We start from the raw sequence: 19,236 nt of genomic DNA on the forward strand, positions 1-19,236 counted from the left end.
ACCCGCCTCAGCCCCTCAGTTCCCCCATCCTCCTCTCCCCCCCAGTCCCCCTCCCCCCAGTACCCGCCTCAGCCCCTCAGTCCTCCCCCTCAGTTCCCCCATCCTCCTCTCCCCCCCCCAGTCCCCCTCCCATACCATTCCCCCCCTCAGCCCCCTCCCCCCCATTCCCCCTCAACCCCCTCCCCCCCATTCCCCTCAACCCCCTCCCCCCCATTCCCCCTCAACCCCCTCCCACCCCCCACCCCCCCAGTCCCCCTCCCGCACCCCCCGTCCCCCTCCCCCCAGTCCCCCTCAACCCCCTCCCACCCCCCACCCCCCTCCCCTCCCCCCCAGTCCCCCTCCCCCCCAGTCCCCCTCCCCTCCCCCCAGTCCCCCTCCCCCACCTCCCCATCCCCCTCCCCTCCAGTCCCCCTCCCCCCCAGTCCCCCACCCCCTCTCCCCTCCCCACCCACCCCCCCCGCCCACCAGTCCCCCTCCCCACCCGCCACCCCAGTTCCCCTCCCCACCCGCCCCCCCGGTCCCCCTCCCCACCCGCCCCCCCAGTCCCCCTCCCCACCCACCAGTCTCCCTCCCCCACCCACCCCCCCCACCAGTCTCCCTCCCCCACCCACCCCCCCCACCAGTCTCCCTCCCCCACCCACACCCCCACCAGTCCCCCTCCCCTCCCCTCCCCTCCACCAGTCCCCCTCCCCTCCCCCCCACCCCTACCCACAACCCCCCACCCCGCCCCACACCCCCCCCCCTCCCCACAACCCCCCACCCCTCCCCACAACCCCCCACCCCTCCCCACACCCCCCACCCCTCCCCACAACCCCCACCCCTCCCCACAACCCCCCACCCCTCACAACACTCCCCACCAGTCCCCCACCAGTCCCCCTCCCCTCCCCCCCACCAGTCCCCCTCCCCTCCCCCCCACCAGTCCCCCTCCCCCTCCCCCCACCAGTCCCCCTCCCCTCCCCCCACCAGTCCCCCTCCCCACCCCACCCCACCAGTCCCCCTCCCCTCCCCCCCCACCAGTCCCCCTCCCCCCCCCACCAGTCCCCCTCCCCACCACCCCACCAGTCCCCTCCCCACCACCCCCACCAGTCCCCCTCCCCACCACCCCCACCAGTCCCCCTCCCCACCACCCCCCAATCCCCCTCCCCCAATCCCCACCCCCAGTCCCCCTCCCAGTCCCCCTCCCCACCCCCCCCCCACCAGTCCCCCTCCCCTCCCCCCCCACCAGTCCCCCTCCCCTCCCCCCCACCAGTCCCCCTCCCCACCACCAGTCCCCCTCCCCACCACCCCCACCAGTCCCCCTCCCCACCACCCCCTCAATCCCCCTCCCCCAATCCCCCTCCCCCCAATCCCCACCCCCCCCCAGTCCCCCTCCCCAATCCCCCTAATCCCCACCCCCCAGTCCCCCTCCCCACCCCCCCAGTCCCCCTCCCCACCCCCAGTCCCCCTCCCAGTCCCCCTCCCCACCCCCAGTCCCCACCCCCAGTCCCCACCCCCAGTCCCCCTCCCCACCCCAATCCCCCTCCCCACCCCCAATCCCCCTCCCCACCCCCAATCCCCCTCCCCACCCCCAATCCCCACCCCCTCCCCACCCCCACCCCCACCCCCTCCCCACCCCCCCCCACCCCCCCCCACCCCCCCCCCACCCCCAACCCCCCCCCACCCCACCCCCCCCCCCCCAATCCCCCCCACCCCCCCCCCCCCCACCCCCCCACCCCCCACCCCCCCCCCACCCCCATCCCCACCCCCCCCCCCCACCCCCACCCCACCCCCCCCTCCCCACCCCCCCTCCCCACCCCAATCCCCCCTCCCACCCCCAATCCCCACCCCCAATCCCCATCCCCACCCCCACTCCCAATCCCCACACCCCACCCCACCCCCCACCCCCAATCCCCCTCCCCACCCCCCCTCCCCACCCCACCCCCCACCCCCAATCCCCCTCCCCACCCCCCCTCCCCACCCCACCCCCCACCCCCAATCCCCCTCCCCACTCCCCATTCCCCACCCCCAATCCCCCTCCCCACCCCCAATCCCCCTCCCCACTCCCCACCCCCACTCCCCCTCCCCACTCCCCCTCCCCACTCCCCACCCCCACTCCCCCTCCCCCTCCCCACCCCCACTCCCCCTCCCCACTCCCACTCCCCCTCCCCACTCCCACTCCCCAACCCCCCACTCCCCCACCCCCAAAATCCCCCAATCCCCCACCCCCAAAATCCCCCAATCCCCCACCCCCAAAATCCCCCAATCCCCCACCCCCAAAATCCCCCACCCCCAAAATCCCCCAATCCCCCACCCCCAAAATCCCCCAATCCCCCACCCCCAAAATCCCCCAATCCCCCACCCCCAAAATCCCCCAATCCCCCACCCCCAAAATCCCCCAATCCCCCACCCCCAAAATCCCCCAATCCCCCTCCATTACCTGCCTCCCGGCTCCGAACCGCCGATTCTCCCGCATCCTTGGCGGCTGCGCTCAGCCCGCCCAGACAGTGCGCTTGCGCGGGGGGCGCGCGATGCCCGCTGGGAGTTGTAGTTCCCCAGCCCCGGGTCAGGGGTCACAGAGCATCGGCGCGGGGAGCGCGGACTACAATCCCCGGCATGCAACAGCGGCGCAGGCGCAAAGCTTCCCGCTGCCGCCTTCAACTGGGAAAAAAGAGAAGCGGCAAAAAACATTGAGCCGGAAAGGAAAGTGTTAATAAACCCGTCACAGGGTCAGTGCTGAGGGAGTGCCGCACTGTCAGAGGGTCAGTACTGAGGGAGTGCCGCACTGTCAGAGGGTCAGTGCTGAGGGAGTGCCGCACTGTCAGAGGGTCAGTGCTGAGGGAGTGCCGCACTGTCAGAGGGTCAGTGCTGAGGGAGTGCCGCACTGTCAGAGGGTCAGTGCTGAGGGAGTGCCGCACTGTCAGAGGGTCAGTGCTGAGGGAGTGCCGCACTGTCAGAGGGTCAGTGCTGAGGGAGTGCCGCACTGTCAGAGGGTCAGTGCTGAGGGAGTGCCGCACTGTCAGAGGGTCAGTGCTGAGGGAGTGCCGCACTGTCAGAGGGTCAGTGCTGAGGGAGTGCCGCACTGTCGGAGGGTCAGTGCTGAGGGAGTGCCGCACTGTCGGAGGGTCAGTACTGAGGGAGTGCCGCACTGTCAGAGGGTCAGTACTGAGGGAGTGCCGCACTGTCAGAGGGTCAGTGCTGAGGGAGTGCCGCACTGTCAGAGGGTCAGTGCTGAGGGAGTGCTGCACTGTCAGAGGGTCAGTGCTGAGGGAGTGCCGCACTGTCAGAGGGTCAGTGCTGAGGGAGTGCCGCACTGTCAGAGGGTCAGTGCTGAGGGAGTGCCGCACTGTCAGAGGGTCAGTGCTGAGGGAGTGCCGCACTGTCAGGGTCACTCAGGATGAAGATTATGGGCATTGGAGAGCGAGGAAGAGAGAGAGTGTGGCTCGGTCATGGTCTCAGGTTTCGTAGCCACCCTCACCGCTACACACCAACACTCACAGCATCTCACGCAGTGGATGCAGGTGAGGGCGGGTGAATAAGTATCCTTAGATTGATAGTGAGGTGAAAAACACACTTGACCCGCTCTCACATTTATGGTCATCCTTAATAAATATTCATTCGTAAATTATCAATTTATTGCTTTGACATTCCTTATTTTTGCTCAGCGATTTGTTTCTTTTTTCAAACCTCAATCTTTTATTGAAACTCAGCTGAAATGTTGCTCCAAACCTTATCTTTTCGCTGATTGATCCCTTGAGTGAGAAAAAAACTGAAATGCAGAAAAAAAACCTAGATAAAAGCAAATTACTGCAGATGCTGGAATCTGAAACAAAAACAGAAAATTCTTTAAAGTCTCAGCAGGTCTGACAGCATCTGTGGAGAGAGAATAGAGCCATGCACCCTCGCACACATTCTCTCTCATGCACCCTTTCCCTTGCACTCTCAACTCAAGAGTTATGGGAGAAGGCAGGAAAGTGGAGATGAAGATAATCACATCAGATTAATCGTCATCTCATTGAATCGCAGAGCAGACGCAATGGGCCAAATGGCTCCTCTTTGCTCCTACGTCTTATGGCTGAAGTGAACTGGGAAATTAGTTTATATAACTGATTTTTGAGGAACCATTTAATAACGCTCAGAAAAGATTATCCCCAGTGAGAAGGAAAGGGTCTTTGAGAAGGATCCATCATCTGTGGCTAAATTAGGAAGATAAGATTGAATGAAAAACTGTACAAGTCAGAGGTTTGGACAGATTTTAAGAATCAGCAAAGAAAAATTAAAAAGATAATAAAGAGAAAGCAGAGTATGAGAGAAAGCTAAGTAATAATGTAAAAACAGAAAGTTAAAGTTTCTACAAGCATTTTTTAATGTTTGTTGATGTATGTGGGCCTCACTGGCTGGGCCAGCATTTGTTGCCCATTCCTGAGGGCATTTGACAGTCAACCACATTGATTTGATTTGATTTGATTTATTATTGTCACATGATTAGCATACAGTGAAAAGTATTGTTTCTTACACGCAATTAGTTGGAAGATGTGCGGGTTAGGTTGATTGGCCAGGTTTTAAAAAATTGCCCCTTAGAGTCCTGAGATGCAGAGGTTAGAGGGATTAGTGGGTAAATATGTGGGGGGGATTGTGGTCGGTGCAGACTCGATGGGCCGAATGGCCTCCTTCTGCACTGTAGGGTTTCTATGATTTCTACAGACAAAGCATACTGTTCATAGAGAAGGAAAGTAGAGGGTGCAGAATGTAGTGTTACAGTCATAGCTAGGGTGAGAGAAAGATCAACTTAATAGAAATAAGAAGTCTCACAACATCAGGTTAAAGTCCAACAGGTTTATTTGGCAGCACGAGCTTTCGGAGCGCTGCTCCTTCATCAGGTGAGTGGAGAATTGTGTTCAGAAACAGGGCATATATGGACACAAACTCAATGACAAGATAATGGTTGGAATGCGAGTCTTAACAAATAATCAAGTCTTTACCGGTGCAGACAATGCGAGTGGAGAGTTAAGCACCGGTTAAAGAGGTGTGAACTATCTCCAGACAGGACAGCCAGTGAGACTTTGCAAGCCCAGGCAAGTCATGGGGGTTACAGATAGTGTGACGTGAACCCAAGATCCCGGTTGAGGCCGTCCTCATGTCCTCATGTGTGCGGAACTTGGTTATCAGTTTCTGCTCAGCGCTGTCGTGTGTCTTGAAGGCCGCCTTGGAGAACGCTTACCCGAAGATCAGAGGCTGAATGCCCTTGACTGCTGAAGTGTTCCCCGACAGGAAGGGAACACTCCTGCCTGGTGATTGTCGAGCGGTGTCCATTCATCTGTTGTCGTAGCGTCTGCATGGTTTCCCCAATGTACCATGCCTCGGGACATCCTTTCCTGCAGCGTATCAGGTAGACAACGTTGGACAAGTCGCAAGAATATGTACCGTATACCTGGTGGATGGTGTTCTCACGTGAGATGATGGCATGGCTTGCAGAGGTTGCTGTGGCAGGGTTGTGTGGTGTGGTCACTGTTTCGCGCACATGAGGATGGCCTCAACCGGGATTTTGGGTTCATGCCACACTACCTGTAACCCCCACGACTTGCTTGGGCTTGCAAAATCTTACTAACTGTCCTGGCTTGAGATAATTCACACCTCTTCAACCAGTGTTTAACCCTCTCTCCACTCACATTGTCTGCACCTGTAAAGACTTGATTACCTGTTAAGACTCACATTCCAACCATTATCTTGTAATTGAGCCCATATGTCCTGTTTGTGAACACAGTTCTTCACTTACCTGATGAAGGGGCAGCGCTCCGAAAGCTCATGCTACCAAATAAACCTGTTGGATTTTAATCTGGTGTTGTGAGACTTGTTACTGTGATACCCCAGTCCAATGCCGGCATCGCCACATCACAACTTAATACAAGGTAGGTCCATTCAAAAGTCTGACAGCAGCAGAGAAGAATCTGTTCCTGAGTTGGTTGGTACGTGACCTCAGACTTTTATATATTTTTCTCGATGGAAGAGAGAATGTCCGGGGTGCGTGGGGTCCTTAATTACGCTGGCTGCTTTGTCGTGCCGGCGGGAAGTGTAGACAGAGTCAACGGATGGGAGGCTGGTTTGAGTGATGGACTGGGCTTCGCTCATGACCCTTTGTAGTTTCTTGTAGTCTTGGGCAGAGCAGGAGCCATACCAAGCTGTGATACAACCAGAAAGAATGCTTTCTATGGTGCATCTGGAAAAGTTGGTGAGAGACATAGCAGACATGCCAAATTTCCTTAGCCTCCTGAGAAACTAGAGGTGTTGGTGGGCTTTCTTCACTATAGTGTCGGCATGGGGGGAACCAGGACAGGTTGTTGGTGATCTGGACACCTAAAGACTTGAAGCTTTTGACCATTTCTACTTTGTATCCATTGATGAAGAAAGGGGAAGTCCTCCACTACGTTTCCTGAAATCGATGACAATCTCCTTTGTTTTGTTGACATTGAAGGAGAGATCATTATCATCGCACCAGTTCACCAGATTCTCTGTCTTTTTCCTGTACTGTGTCTTGTCATTGTTTGAGATCTGACCCACAATGGTGATGTCATCAGCAAACTTGAAAATTGAATTGGAGGTTGGTTAAGAAGGTTAACCTCATGGCAGGTTGGTTAAGAAGTTTAAGGCTCATGGGATACAAGGAGAGGTGGCTAGATGGATAGAGAACTGGCTTGGCCATAGGAGACAGAGGGTAGTGGTCGAAGGGTTTTTCCGGCTGGAGGTCTGTGACCAGTGGTGTTCCGCAGGGCTCTGTACTGGGACCTCTGCTATTTGTGATATATATAAATGATTTGGAAGAAGGTGTAACTGGTGTTATCAGCAAGTTTGCGGATGACACGAAGATGGCTGGACTTGCGGATAGCGATGAACATTGTCGGACAATACAGCAGGATATAGATAGGCTGGAAAATTGGGCGGAGAAATGGCAGATGGAATTTAATCCAGATAAATGCGAAGTGATGCATTTTGGAAGAAATAATGTAGAGGGGAGGTATACAATAAATGGCAGAGTCATCAGGAGTATAGAAACACAGAGGGACCTAGGTGTGCAAGTCCACAAATCCTTGAAGGTGGCAGCACAGGTGGAGAAGGTGGTGAAGAAGGCATATGGTATGCTTGCCTTTATAGGACGGGGTATAGAGTATAAAAGCTGGAGTCTGATGTTGCAGCTGTATTGAACGCTGGTTAGACCACATTTGGAGTACTGCGTCCAGTTCTGGTCGCCGCACTACCAGAAGGACGTGGAGGTTTTAGAGAGAGTGCAGAGAAGGTTTACCAGGATGTTGCCTGGTATGGAGGGTCTTAGCTATGAGGAGAGATTGGGTAAACTGAGCTTGTTCTCCCTGGAAAAACGGGGAAGGAGGGGAGACCTAATAGAGGAGTACAAAATAATGAAGGCTATAGATAGGGTGAACAGTGGGAAGCTTTTTCCCAGGTCGGAGGTGACGATCACAAGGGGTCATGGGCTCAAGGTGAGAGGGGCGAAGTATAACTCAGATATCAGAGGGACGTTTTTTACACAGAGGGTGGTGGGGGCCTGGAATGCGCTGCCAAGTAGGGTGGTGGAGGCAGACACGCTGGCATCGTTTAAGACTTACCTGGATAGTCACATGAGCAGCCTGGGAATGGAGGGATACAAACGAATGGTCTAGTTGGACCAATGAGCGGCACATGCTTGGAGGGCCGAAGGGCCTGTTTCCTGTGCTGTACTGTTCTTTGTTCTTTGAGCGGAATTTGGCCACACAGTCAAAGGTGTACTAGGAGTATAGTAAGGGGCTGAGGACATCAGTATTGAGGATGATTGTGGAGGCGGTGTCACGGTAGCACAATGGTTAGCATTGCTGCCTCACAGCGCCAGGGACCCGGGTTTGATTCCCGGCTTGGGTCACTGTCTGTGTGGATCATCAGGCCATAAGACATAGGAGCAGAATAGGAGCTCGATAGGCCACTCGGCCCATCGAGTCTGCTCTGCCATTCAATCATGGCTGACATTTTTCTCATCCCCATTCCCCTGCCTTTTCCCCATAGCCTCTGATCAGCTTATTAATCAAGAACCTGTCTATCTCTGTCTTAAAGACACTCAATGATCTGGTCTCCACAGCCTTCTGCGGCAACGAGTTCCATGGATTCATCACTCTCTGGCTGAAGAAATCACTCCTCATCTCTGTTTTAAAGGATCGTCCCTTCAGCCTGAGGTTGTGCCCTCTGGTTCTAGTTTTTCCTACTAGTGGAAACATCCTCTCCACGTCCACTCTATCCAGGCCTCGCAGTATCCTGTAAGTTTCAATAAGATCCCCCCTCATTCTTCTAAACTCCAACGAGTATGGACCCAGAGTCCTTAACCGTTCCTCATATGACAAGCTCTTCATTCCAGGGATCATTCTTGTGAACCTCCTCTGGACCCTTTCCAAGGCCAGCATATCCTTCCTTAGATATGGGGCCCAAAACTGCTCACAATATTCCAAATCGGGTGTGACCAGAGCCTTATACAGTCTCAGAAGTACATCCCTGCTCTTGTATTCTAGCCCTCTCGACATGAATGCTAACATTGCATTTGCCTTCCTAACTGCCGACTGAACCTGCACGTTAACCTCAAGAGAATCTTGAACAATGACTCCCAAATCCATTTGTGTTTCTGATTTCCTAAGCATTTTCCCATTTAGAAAATAGCCTATGCCTCCATTCCTCCTTCCAAAGTGCATAACCTCACACTTTTCCACATTGTATTCCATCTGCCACTTCTTTGCCCACTCTCCTAGCCTGTCCAAGTCCTTCTGCAGCCCCCTTGCTTCCTCAATACTACCTGTCCCTCTACATATATTTGTATCATCTGCAAACTTAGCAACAGTGCCTCCAGTTCCTCCCTCCAAATCGTTAATGTATATTGTGAAAAGTTGTCCCAGCACCGACCCCTGAGGCACACCACTAGTCACCGGCTGCCATCCTGAGAAAGACCCCTTTATCCCCACTCTCTGCGTTCTGCCAGTCAGCCAATCCTCTATCCCTGCCAGGATCTTACCCTTAACATCATGGGCTCTTAACTTATATAACAGTCTCCTATGTGGCACCTTGTCAAAAGCCTTCTGGAAATCTAAATAAATCACGTCCATTGGTTCTCCTTTGAAGTCGGTAAATATACCTCTTGAGGCTGGTATGAGTCAAAATACAGTCAGGCTTTATTCTCACAAGCTTGAGGGAGAACCTGACCCCTTGAAAGCGGAAGCCAGAGTTCTCTCTGAACACAAGAAGCGTGGACCTTTATACATCAGGGTTCCCAATACAAGTCATGAAGCAAAGTCCAGTTAACAGTCCTTGATCATAAATTATAGTTCCTTTAACAGCTTCTGATAGTCTCTGGATCATGGTTAGAGACCATCTGGTATCCTTGGGTCATAAAGCACAATTCTCCTGGTCGTTGTAGTCAAGGTGCCACCTCTGGTCCCCTGCTCTTCCCGCAGCTTTTCCTTTAAGTGACTGTGTGCGATTGCAGCTGTCCCAGTGGGAGTTCTCCTTCAAACGGCCATTCTTGCACTCTACCATTTGATAGCTGCTTCCTTTGTTTAAATCATACACAAGCCTACGGAAAAAGTAAGACTTACAACCCTACATCTACATTTAACTGTCTGTTTTATCAGAATGATACAAACAAGCAAGGGAACCATGAACAAATGGCTTATACTACTACCAGGAGCAATATAAACAAAGGGGAGACAAGCCATAAGGAAGGGTTATGTTTATGATACATTCCAGGTACAAAGTTCAACCTTTTAGGCACAATATACATTGAGTACAAAAAAACATTAACCCTTTCCCTTCTTCACCTTTATCTAACTTCCTTGTTACCTCCTCAAAGAACTTGAACAGATTTGTCAGACATGACCTCCCCTTGACAAAGCCGTGCTGACTCAGTCCTATTTTATCATGCACTTCCAAGTACTCTGCGATCTCATCTTTAATACTGGACTCGAAAATCTTGCCAATGACTAAAGTCAGGCTAGCCGGCCTATAATTTCCCGTCTGCTGCCTCCCTCCCTTCTTAAACAGCGGTGTTACATTCGCTACTTTCCAGTCCTCTGGGGCCCTCCCTGCCTCCAGTGATTCCTGAAAGATCACCACCAATGCCTTCACAATTTCCTCAGCTATCTCTTTTAGAATCCTGGGGTATAGTCCATCCGGTCCAGGTGATTTATCCACCTTTCAGTTTCCCCAGAACCTTCTCCTTAGTAACGGCTACTACACTCACCTGTACCCCCTGACTCTCCTGGAGCTCCGGTATCCCACTGGTGTCTTCCATCATGAAGACTGATGCAAAGTAACTATTCAGTTCCTCTGCCATTGCTTTGTTTCCTATTATTACTTCTCCAGCCTCATTTTCCAGCGGTCCAATGGCTATTTTTGCCTCTCTCTTACCTTTTAAATATTGAAAAATACTCTTCCCATCTTCTTTTATATTACTAGCTAGCTTACACTCATATTTCATCTTCTCCCCCCTTGTTGCTTTTTTAGTTGTCCTCTGCTCACTTTTAAAGGCTTCCCAATCCTCTGGCTTCCCACTAATCCTCGCCACTTTGTCTGCTTTTTCTTTTGCTTTTATGCTGTCCTTGACTTCCCTCGTCAGCCATGGATGCCTCGTCCTCCCCTCAGCATGTTTCCTCAGAGTTCCTTCACCTTAAGTTCCCTAATCAAGTCTGCCTCATTACACATCACCAAATCCAGAATTGCCTGTTTCCTAGTCGGCTCTGTCACAAGCTGCTCCAAAAAACCATCTCTTAGATTTTGATTTGATTTATTATTGTCACATGTATTAACTTACAGTGAAAAGTATTGTTTCTTGCGCGCTATACAGACAAAGCATACCATTCATAGAGAAGGAAACGAGAGAGTTCAGAATGTAATGTTCCACAGGAGCAGGCTGAGGGTAAGAGAGTTTGTTTCTACGCTTGATTTATTTATTTATTTTTCAGTGATTTTTGTGTTTAAAATCTGAGGTTTTTTCCAAAACCTGAAGTAGGTCCAGGAGAGGCCTGGGAAGGTTTTTTGGTGGGTTTAAAAGCAGGCCGCACTTTTGAGCGGGCAGCGTTGTAGCGGGCAGCAGAGTGAGCAGGGAGCAGGGTGAGAGCTGTAAGGGCTTTGGTGGAAAGGGTGAGGCGGGGTAAGTTTAATTCGTTTTGTTGTCTCTTCAATTGCAAATCTTAAGTTTAATCCATGTGGATTCCGAGGAAAAGGAGGGGAAAATAGCTCATTGTTCCACTGGAGCAACTCTATCTCGAGGGGATGGGTGTGAAGGCAGTGCAATGTTCCTCTTGCAGCATGTTTGAGGTGAGGGACGCCGTCAGTGTCCCTGCTGATTACACCTGTGCAGCAGGGACACCCATGTGCAGCACCTCCAAAACCGTATTAGGGAACTGGAGCTGGAGTTGGATGAACTTAGGATCATTAGGGAGGCAGAGGTGGCCATAGACAGAAGCTTCATAGAACATAGAACAGTGCAGCACAGAACAGGCCCTTCGGCCCACGATGTCGTGCCGAGCTTTATCTGAAACCAAGATCAAGCTATCCCACTCCTTATCATCCTGGTGTGCTCCATGTGCCTATCCAATAACCGCTTAAATGTTCCTAAAGTGTCTGACTCCACGATCACTGCAGGCAGTCCATTCCACACCCCAACCACTCTCTGCATAAAGAACCTACCTCTGATATCCTTCCTATATCTCCCACCATGAACCCTATAGTCATGCCCCCTTGTAATAGCTCCATCCACCCGAGGAAATAGTCTTTGAACGTTCACTCTATCTATCCCCTTCATCATTTTATAAACCTCTATTAAGTCTCCCCTCAGCCTCCTCCGCTCCAGAGAGAACAGCCCTAGCTCCCTCAACCTTTCCTCATAAGACCTACCCTCCAAACCAGGCAGCATCCTGGTAAATCTCCTCTGCACTCTTTCCAGCGCTTCCACATCCTTCTTATAGTGAGGTGACCAGAACTGCACACAATATTCCAAATGTGGTCTCACCAAGGTCCTGTACAGTTGCAGCATAACCCCATGGCTCTTAAACTCCAACCCCCTGTTAATAAAAGCTCACACACTATAGGCCTTCTTCACAGCTCTATCCACTTGAGTGGCAACCTTTAGAGATCTGTGGATATGGACCCCAAGATCTCTCTGTTCCTCCACAGTCTTCAGAACCCTACCTTTGACCCTGTAATCCACATTTAAATTAGTCCTACCAAAATGAATCACCTCACATTTATCAGGGTTAAACTCCATTTGCCATTTTTCAGCCCAGCTTTGCATCCTATCTATGTCTCTTTGCAGCCTACAACAGCCCTCCACCTCATCCACTACTCCACCAATCTTGGTGTCATCAGCAAATTTACTGATCCACCCTTCAGCCCCCTCCTCTAAGTCATTAATAAAAATCACAAAGAGCAGAGGACCAAGCACTGATCCCTGTGGCACTCTGCTCGCAACCTGCCTCCAATCCGAAAATTTTCCATCCACCACCACCCTCTGTCTTCGATCAGACAACCAGTTACCTATCCAATCGGCCAACTTTCCCTCTATCCCACACCTCCTCACTTTCATCATGAGCCGACCGTGGGGGACCTTATCAAACGCCTTACTAAAATCCATGTATATGACATCAACTGCACTACCTTCATCAACACACTTAGTGACCTCCTCAAAAAATTCGATCAAATTTGTGAGGCACGACTTGCCCTTCACGAATCCGTGCTGACTATCCCGGATTAATCCGCATCTTTCTAAATGGTCGTAAATCCCATCCCTAAGTTCACCAGATTCTCTATCTCATTCCTGTTCTCTGTCTCATCTTGTTTGAGATCCAACCCACTACGGTGGTGTCGTCAGCAAACTTGAAAGTCGAATTGGAGGGGAATTTGGCCGCACAGTCATAGCTGTATAAGGAGTATAGTAGGGGGCTGAGGACACAGCCTTGTGGGGCACCGGTGCTGAGGATGATTGTGGAGGAGGTGTTGTTGCCTCTCCTTACTGATTGTGGTCTGTGAGTTAGGAAGTTCAGGATCCAGTTGCAGAGGGAGGAGCCGAGGCCCAGGCCACGGAGTTGGGAGATGAGTTTCATGGGAATAATAGTGTTGAAGGCTGAACTGTAGTTCATAAATAGGAGTCTGACATAGGTGTCCTTGTTATCTAGGTGTTCCAGGGTTGAGTGCAGGGCCAGAGAGATGGTGTCTGCTGTGGACCTGTTGCGGCGGTAGGCAAACTGTAGTGGATCCAGGCAATCCGGGAGGTTGGAATTGATTCGTGCCATGACTAACCTTTCGAAGCACTTCATAGTGATGGATGTCAGAGTCACCGGCCTATATTCATTAAGGCACGCTGCCTGGTTTTTCTTAGGTACCGGGATGATGGTCGTCTTCTTGACTCAGATAGGGACCTCAGATTGTTCTAAAGAGAGGTTGAAAATGTCGGTGAATACCTCCACAGGCTGATCCACACAGGATCTGAGTGCTCATCCGGGTACCGGGTACTCTTTTTCCGGCTGGAGGTCTGTGACCAGTGGTGTTCCGCAGGGCTCTGTACTGGGATCTCTGCTATTTGTGATATATATAAATGATTTGGAAGAAGGTGTAACTGGTGTAATCAGCAAGTTTGCGGATGACACGAAGATGGCTGGACTTGCAGATAGCGAAGAGCATTGTCGGGCAATACAGCAGGATATAGATAGGCTGGAAAACTGGGCAGAGAGGTGGCAGATGGAGTTTAATCCGGATAAATGCGAAGTGATGCATTTTGGAAGAAATAATGTAGGGAGGAGTTATACAATAAATGGCAGAGTCAGCAGGAGTATAGAAACACAGAGGGACCTAGGTGTGCAAGTCCACAAATCCTTGAAGGTGGCAACACAGGTGGAGAAGGTGGTGAAGAAGGCATATCATAGAAATCATAGAAACCCTACAGTACAGAAAGAGGCCATTCGGCCCATCGAGTCTGCACCGACCGTAATCCCACCCAGGTCCTACCCCCATATCCCTACATATTTTACCCGCTAATCCCTGTAATCTACGCATCCCAGGACACTAAGGGGCAATTTTAGCATGTCCAATCAACCTAACCCGCACATCTTTGGACTGTGGGAGGAAACCGGAGCACCCGGAGGAAACCCACGCAGACACGAGTAGAATGTGCAAACTCCACACAGACAGTGACCCAAGCCGGGAATCGAACCCAGGTTCCTGGAGCTGTGAAGCAGCAGTGCTAACCACTGTGCTACCGTGCCGCCCGGCATATGGTATGCTTGCCTTTATAGGACGGGGTATAGAGTATAAAAGCTGGAGTCTGATGATACAGCTGTATAGAACGCTGGTTAGACCACATTTGGAGTACTGCGTCCAGTTCTGGTCGCCGCACTACCAGAAGGACGTGGAGGCTTTAGAGAGAGTGCAGAGAAGGTTTACCAGGATGTTGCCTGGTATGGAGGGTCTTAGCTATGAGGAGAGATTGGGTAAACTGGGGTTGTTCTCCCTGGAAAGACGGAGAATGAGAGGAGATCTAATAGAGGTGTACAAGATTATGAAGGGGATAGATAGGGTGAACGGTGGGAAGCTTTTTCCCCGATCAGAAGTGACGTTCACGAGGGGTCATGGGCTCAAGGTGAGAGGGGCGAAGTATAACTCAGATATTAGAGGGATGTTTTTTACACAGAGGGTGGTGGGGGCCTGGAATGCGCTGCCAAGTAGGGTGGTGGAGGCAGGCACGCTGACATCGTTTAAGACTTACCTGGATAGTCACATGAGCAGCCTGGGAATGGAGGGATACAAACAATTGGTCTAGTTGGACCAAGGAGCGGCACAGGCTTGGAGGGCCGAAGGGCCTGTTTCCTGTGCTGTACTGTTCTTTGTTCTTTGTACCCCATCCGGGCCAGTTGCTTCCGTGGGTTGACCTTCAAGAAAGCTGACATCTGCAATGGTGACCCCAGATACAGGTTCATCCAGGGCTTCCAGGGTGCAGGCATACTCTCGGTGACCTCTTGCTCAAAACGGGCATAGAATGCATTGAGCTCATCAGGGAGGGGTGCATTGGAGCCGGCGATTTTACACGCCTTCATCTTGTAGACTGTTATGTCTTGCAGGCCTTGCCATAGTTGGGGTGGGTGGGTGTGGCTAGCCTGGGATTCTAGCTTGGTCTGGTATTGTGTTTGGGCATCTTTGATGGATCTCTTTAGATTGTATCTGGCTTTCTTGTATAGATGGTAGTCATGATCTGGAGATGCCGGCGTTGGACTGGGGTAAACACAGTAAGAAGTCTAACAACACCAGGTTAAAGTCCAACAGGTTTATTTGGTCGCAAAAGCCACAAGCTTTTGGAACAGGCTGTTCATGGAGCCATCCCCTACGGACAAGCCCTCCGTATACACAGGACCTGCTCGGATGAGGAGGATCGCAACAGACACCTCCAGACGCTGAAAGATGCCCTCATAAGAACAGGATATGGCGCTAGACTCATTGATCAACAGTTCCGACGCGCCACAGCGAAAAACCGCACCGACCTCCTCAGAAGACAAACACGGGACACAGTGGACAGAGTACCCTTCGTCGTCCAGTACTTCCCCGGAGCGGAGAAGCTACGGCATCTCCTCCGGAGCCTTCAACATGTCATTGATGAAGACGAACATCTCTCCAAGGCCATCCCCACACCCCCACTTCTTGCCTTCAAACAACCGCACAACCTCAAACAGACCATTGTCCGCAGCAAACTACCCAGCCTTCAGGAGAATAGTGACCAGGATACCACACAACCCTGCCACAGCAACCTCTGCAAGACGTGCCGGCTCATCGACGCAGATGCCATCATCTCACGCGAGAACACCATCCACCAGGTACACGGTACATACTCTTGCAACTCGGCCAACATTGTCTACCTGATACGCTGCAGGAAAGGATGTCCCGAGGCATGGTACATTGGGGAAACCATGCAGACGCTGCGACAACGGATGAGTGAACACCGCTCGACAATCACCAGGCAAGACTGTTCTCTTCCTGTTGGGGAGCACTTCAGCGGTCACGGGCGTTCAGCCTCTGATATTCGGGTAAGCGTTCTCCAAGGTGGCCTTCACGACACACGACAGCGCAGAGTCACTGAGCAGAAACTGATAGCGAGGTTCCGCACACATGAGGACGGCCTCAACCAGGATATTGGGTTCATGTCACACTATCTGTAATCCCCACAACCTGCCTGGATGTGCAAAATCTCACTAGCTGTCCTGTCTGGAGACAATACACATCTCTTTAACCTGTGCTTAATGCTCCTTCCACTCACATTGTCTGTACCTTTAAGACTTGATTAGCTGTAAAGACTCACATTCCAATCATTATTCATGTAAATTGTGTTTGTGTCTTTGTGCCCTGTTTGTGATCAGAATTCCCACTCACCTGATGAAGGAACAGCCTGTTCCGAAAGCTAGTGGCTTTTGCTACCAAATAAACCTGTTGGACTTTAACCTGGCGTTGTTACACTTCTTACTGTACTTTCTTGTATTGGTCAGGGTTGCCTGACTTGAACGCCTCAGACCTGGACTTCAGCAAGCAGTGGATATCCCTGTTCATCCATGGCTTCCGGTTGGGGAACACACGGATTTGCTTCTTTGAACATAAGAACATAAGAAATAGGAGCAGGAGTAGGCCATCTAGCCCCTCGAGCCTGCCCCGCCATTCAATAAGATCATGGCTGATCTGAAGTGGATCAGTTCCACTTACCCGCCTGATCCCGATAACCCCTCATTCCCTTACCGATCAGGAATCCATCTATCCGTGATTTAAACATATTCAACGAGGTAGCCTCCACCACTTCAGTGGGCAGAGAATTCCAGAGATTCACCGCCCTCTGAGAGAAGAAGTTCCTCCTCAACTCTGTCCTAAACTGACCTCCCTTTATTTTGAGACTGTGCTCTCTAGTTCTAGCTTCCTTTCTAAGTGGAAAGAATCTCTCCACCTCTACCCTATCCAGCCCCTTCATTATCTTATAGGTCTCTATAAGATCCCCCCTCAGCCTTCTAAATTCCAAAGAGTACAAACCCAATCTGCTCAGTCTCTCCTCATAATCAACACCCCTCATCTCTGGTATCAACCTGGTGAACCTTCTCTGCACTCCGTCCAAGGCCAATATATCCTTCCGCAAATAAGGGGCACACAGTCTTCTACACACTTCCTAATGAAGTCAGTTACTGTAGTGGTGTACTCATTCAGGCTGGTCGCAGAGTTTTTAAATACTCACCAGTCCACTGACTCTAAGCAGCCCCGTAGCAGATCATCCGATTCCTCAGACCAACATTGCACAACTCTTTTTGATGGATTCTCCCGCTTCAGTTTAGACATTGCACAAATTCCTTTTCTTGGGATCCACTACCTCCCTGATTTTTCCAGTCTGCATGTTGAAGCCCCCATGATTATTGTAATATTGCCTTTTCTATCTCCTGATTTATTTTCTGCCCCACATCCTGACGAGTGCTCGGGGGCCGGTACATAACTCCCATCAGGGTCTTTTTACCTTTGCGATTCCTCAATTCTACCCACAGAGATTCTATGCCTTCTGATCCTATGTAACTTCTTGCTGTCGATTTAACTTCATTCCTGGCTAACAATGCAACCCCGCCCCCTTTGCCCATCTGCCTGTCCTTCCGATAGGACACATATCCTTGGATATTTAGATCCCAGCCCTGATCCCCTTGCAGCCACGTCTCTGTGATGCCCACAACATCGTACCGGCCAATCTCAATGTGCGCAACAAGCTCATTTACCTTGTTCCACATACTGCGCGCATTCAGGTCCAACACCCTCAGTCCCGCATTGATCACTTCCCTTCTCATACTTGTCACCTTTTTTGCTCTGCCTGAGGTTAGATTCCTGCCGCCTTCTATACTCTCTGTTCTTTATGTGGTCTGGAAACTTTACTAACCTCGCCCGAGTCCTCAGCTCCATTAACCTGCACTTCTACCCTCTCCTTTAATTTTGATTTTCTAATTCACCATACAACTGAACCCTCCCCCTGACTATTTAGTTTAAGGCCCTATCTACAACCCTAGTTATACGATTCGCCAGGACTCTGGTCCCAGCGCGATTCAGATGAAGTCCGTCCCATCGGAACAGGTCCCATCTTCTCCAATACTGGTGCCAATGTCCCATGAATTCAAACCCATTCCTCTCACACCAATCTTTGAGCCACGCATTTACCTCCTTAATCTTATTGACCCTGTGCCAATTCGCTCGTGGCTCAGGTAGTAATCCAGAGATTATTACCTTTTTGGTTCTGCTTTTTAATTTAGCTCCTAGCTGTTCATACTCCCTCTGCAGAACCCTTTTCCTGTTCTACCTATGCCATTGGTACCTATGTGGACCACGACAACTGGGTCTTTACCCTCCCACTTCAAGTTCCTCTGCAGCCCAGATGAGATATCCCGAACCCGAGCACCAGGCAGGCAACACAACCTTTGGGGTTCTCGATCCTGGTCACAGAGAACAGTGTCAATGCCCCTAACTATTCTATCCCCAATTACAACTACATTTCTTTTTTCTCCCCCCACTTGAACGGCTCCCTGTACCACGGTGCTGTGGTCAGTTTGCTCATCCTCCCTGCAGTCCCCGTTCCCGTCCACACAGGGAACAAGAATCTCAAACCTGTTGGACAAGTTCAGGGACTGAGGCTCCTGCAACCCTACCTCCTGGATCCCGCTACCTGCCTCACTCCAGCCACACCCTCTTGTCCCTGACCACTGGCCGGATTCAAGGTATTTAATCTAAGGGGTGTGACTGCCTCCTGGAACACAGTGTCCAGGTATCTCTCCCTCTCCCTGATGGGTCGCAGCGTCCGAAGCTCAGACTCCAGCTCATCAACCCTGAGCCGGAGTTCCTCAAGCAACCAACACTTACTGCAGACATGCTCACTGGGAACCACAATGGGGTCCACCAGCTCCCACATCCTGCATGAACAACACATCACATGACCCTCCATCTGTATTTTATTTTATTAGTGATGCACCATCAATCAAGCAAAGACTAGTTTGTATGCAAGAACAAATAGACTTTTATTAGCAAAAGACTTGGAGCACACCCATGCTGATGAACTGGTCCAGAGACTGAGGCAGGGGGGTGGGGAGCAGTCACCTTTATACCTGGACCAGGGGGGGGAGGAGTCTCAGGCAGGGCCGGCAGGGGCATGTCCAGGCATGTCACACACACACACACACACACACACAGGCAATA

General features: G+C 51.7%; 2 protein-coding genes across 9 annotated transcripts in view; one reads left to right on the forward strand and one right to left on the reverse strand.

Moving 5' to 3' along the window:
• brd3b (bromodomain containing 3b) overlaps positions 1 to 2,492 on the reverse strand; it is a 61,250-nt gene extending 58,758 nt beyond the window's left edge. For 6 of the 8 annotated variants that reach the window (XM_078226133.1, XM_078226132.1, XM_078226130.1 and 3 more), the window contains exon 1: positions 2,417 to 2,492. The gene's annotated coding sequence lies outside the window, so the exon portion shown is untranslated. The remainder of the gene's footprint in view (positions 1 to 2,416) is intronic. The other 2 variants (XM_078226131.1, XM_078226127.1) reach the window with 2 other exon arrangements.
• The window catches only part of LOC144502320 (retinoic acid receptor RXR-alpha-A-like), a 423,978-nt gene that overhangs the window by 115,275 nt on the left and 289,467 nt on the right, over positions 1 to 19,236 (forward strand). The gene's annotated exons all lie outside the window — the stretch shown is intronic.

Source organism: Mustelus asterias, chromosome 13, assembly GCF_964213995.1.
Source record: "Mustelus asterias chromosome 13, sMusAst1.hap1.1, whole genome shotgun sequence".
NCBI lineage: Eukaryota > Metazoa > Chordata > Chondrichthyes > Carcharhiniformes > Triakidae > Mustelus > Mustelus asterias.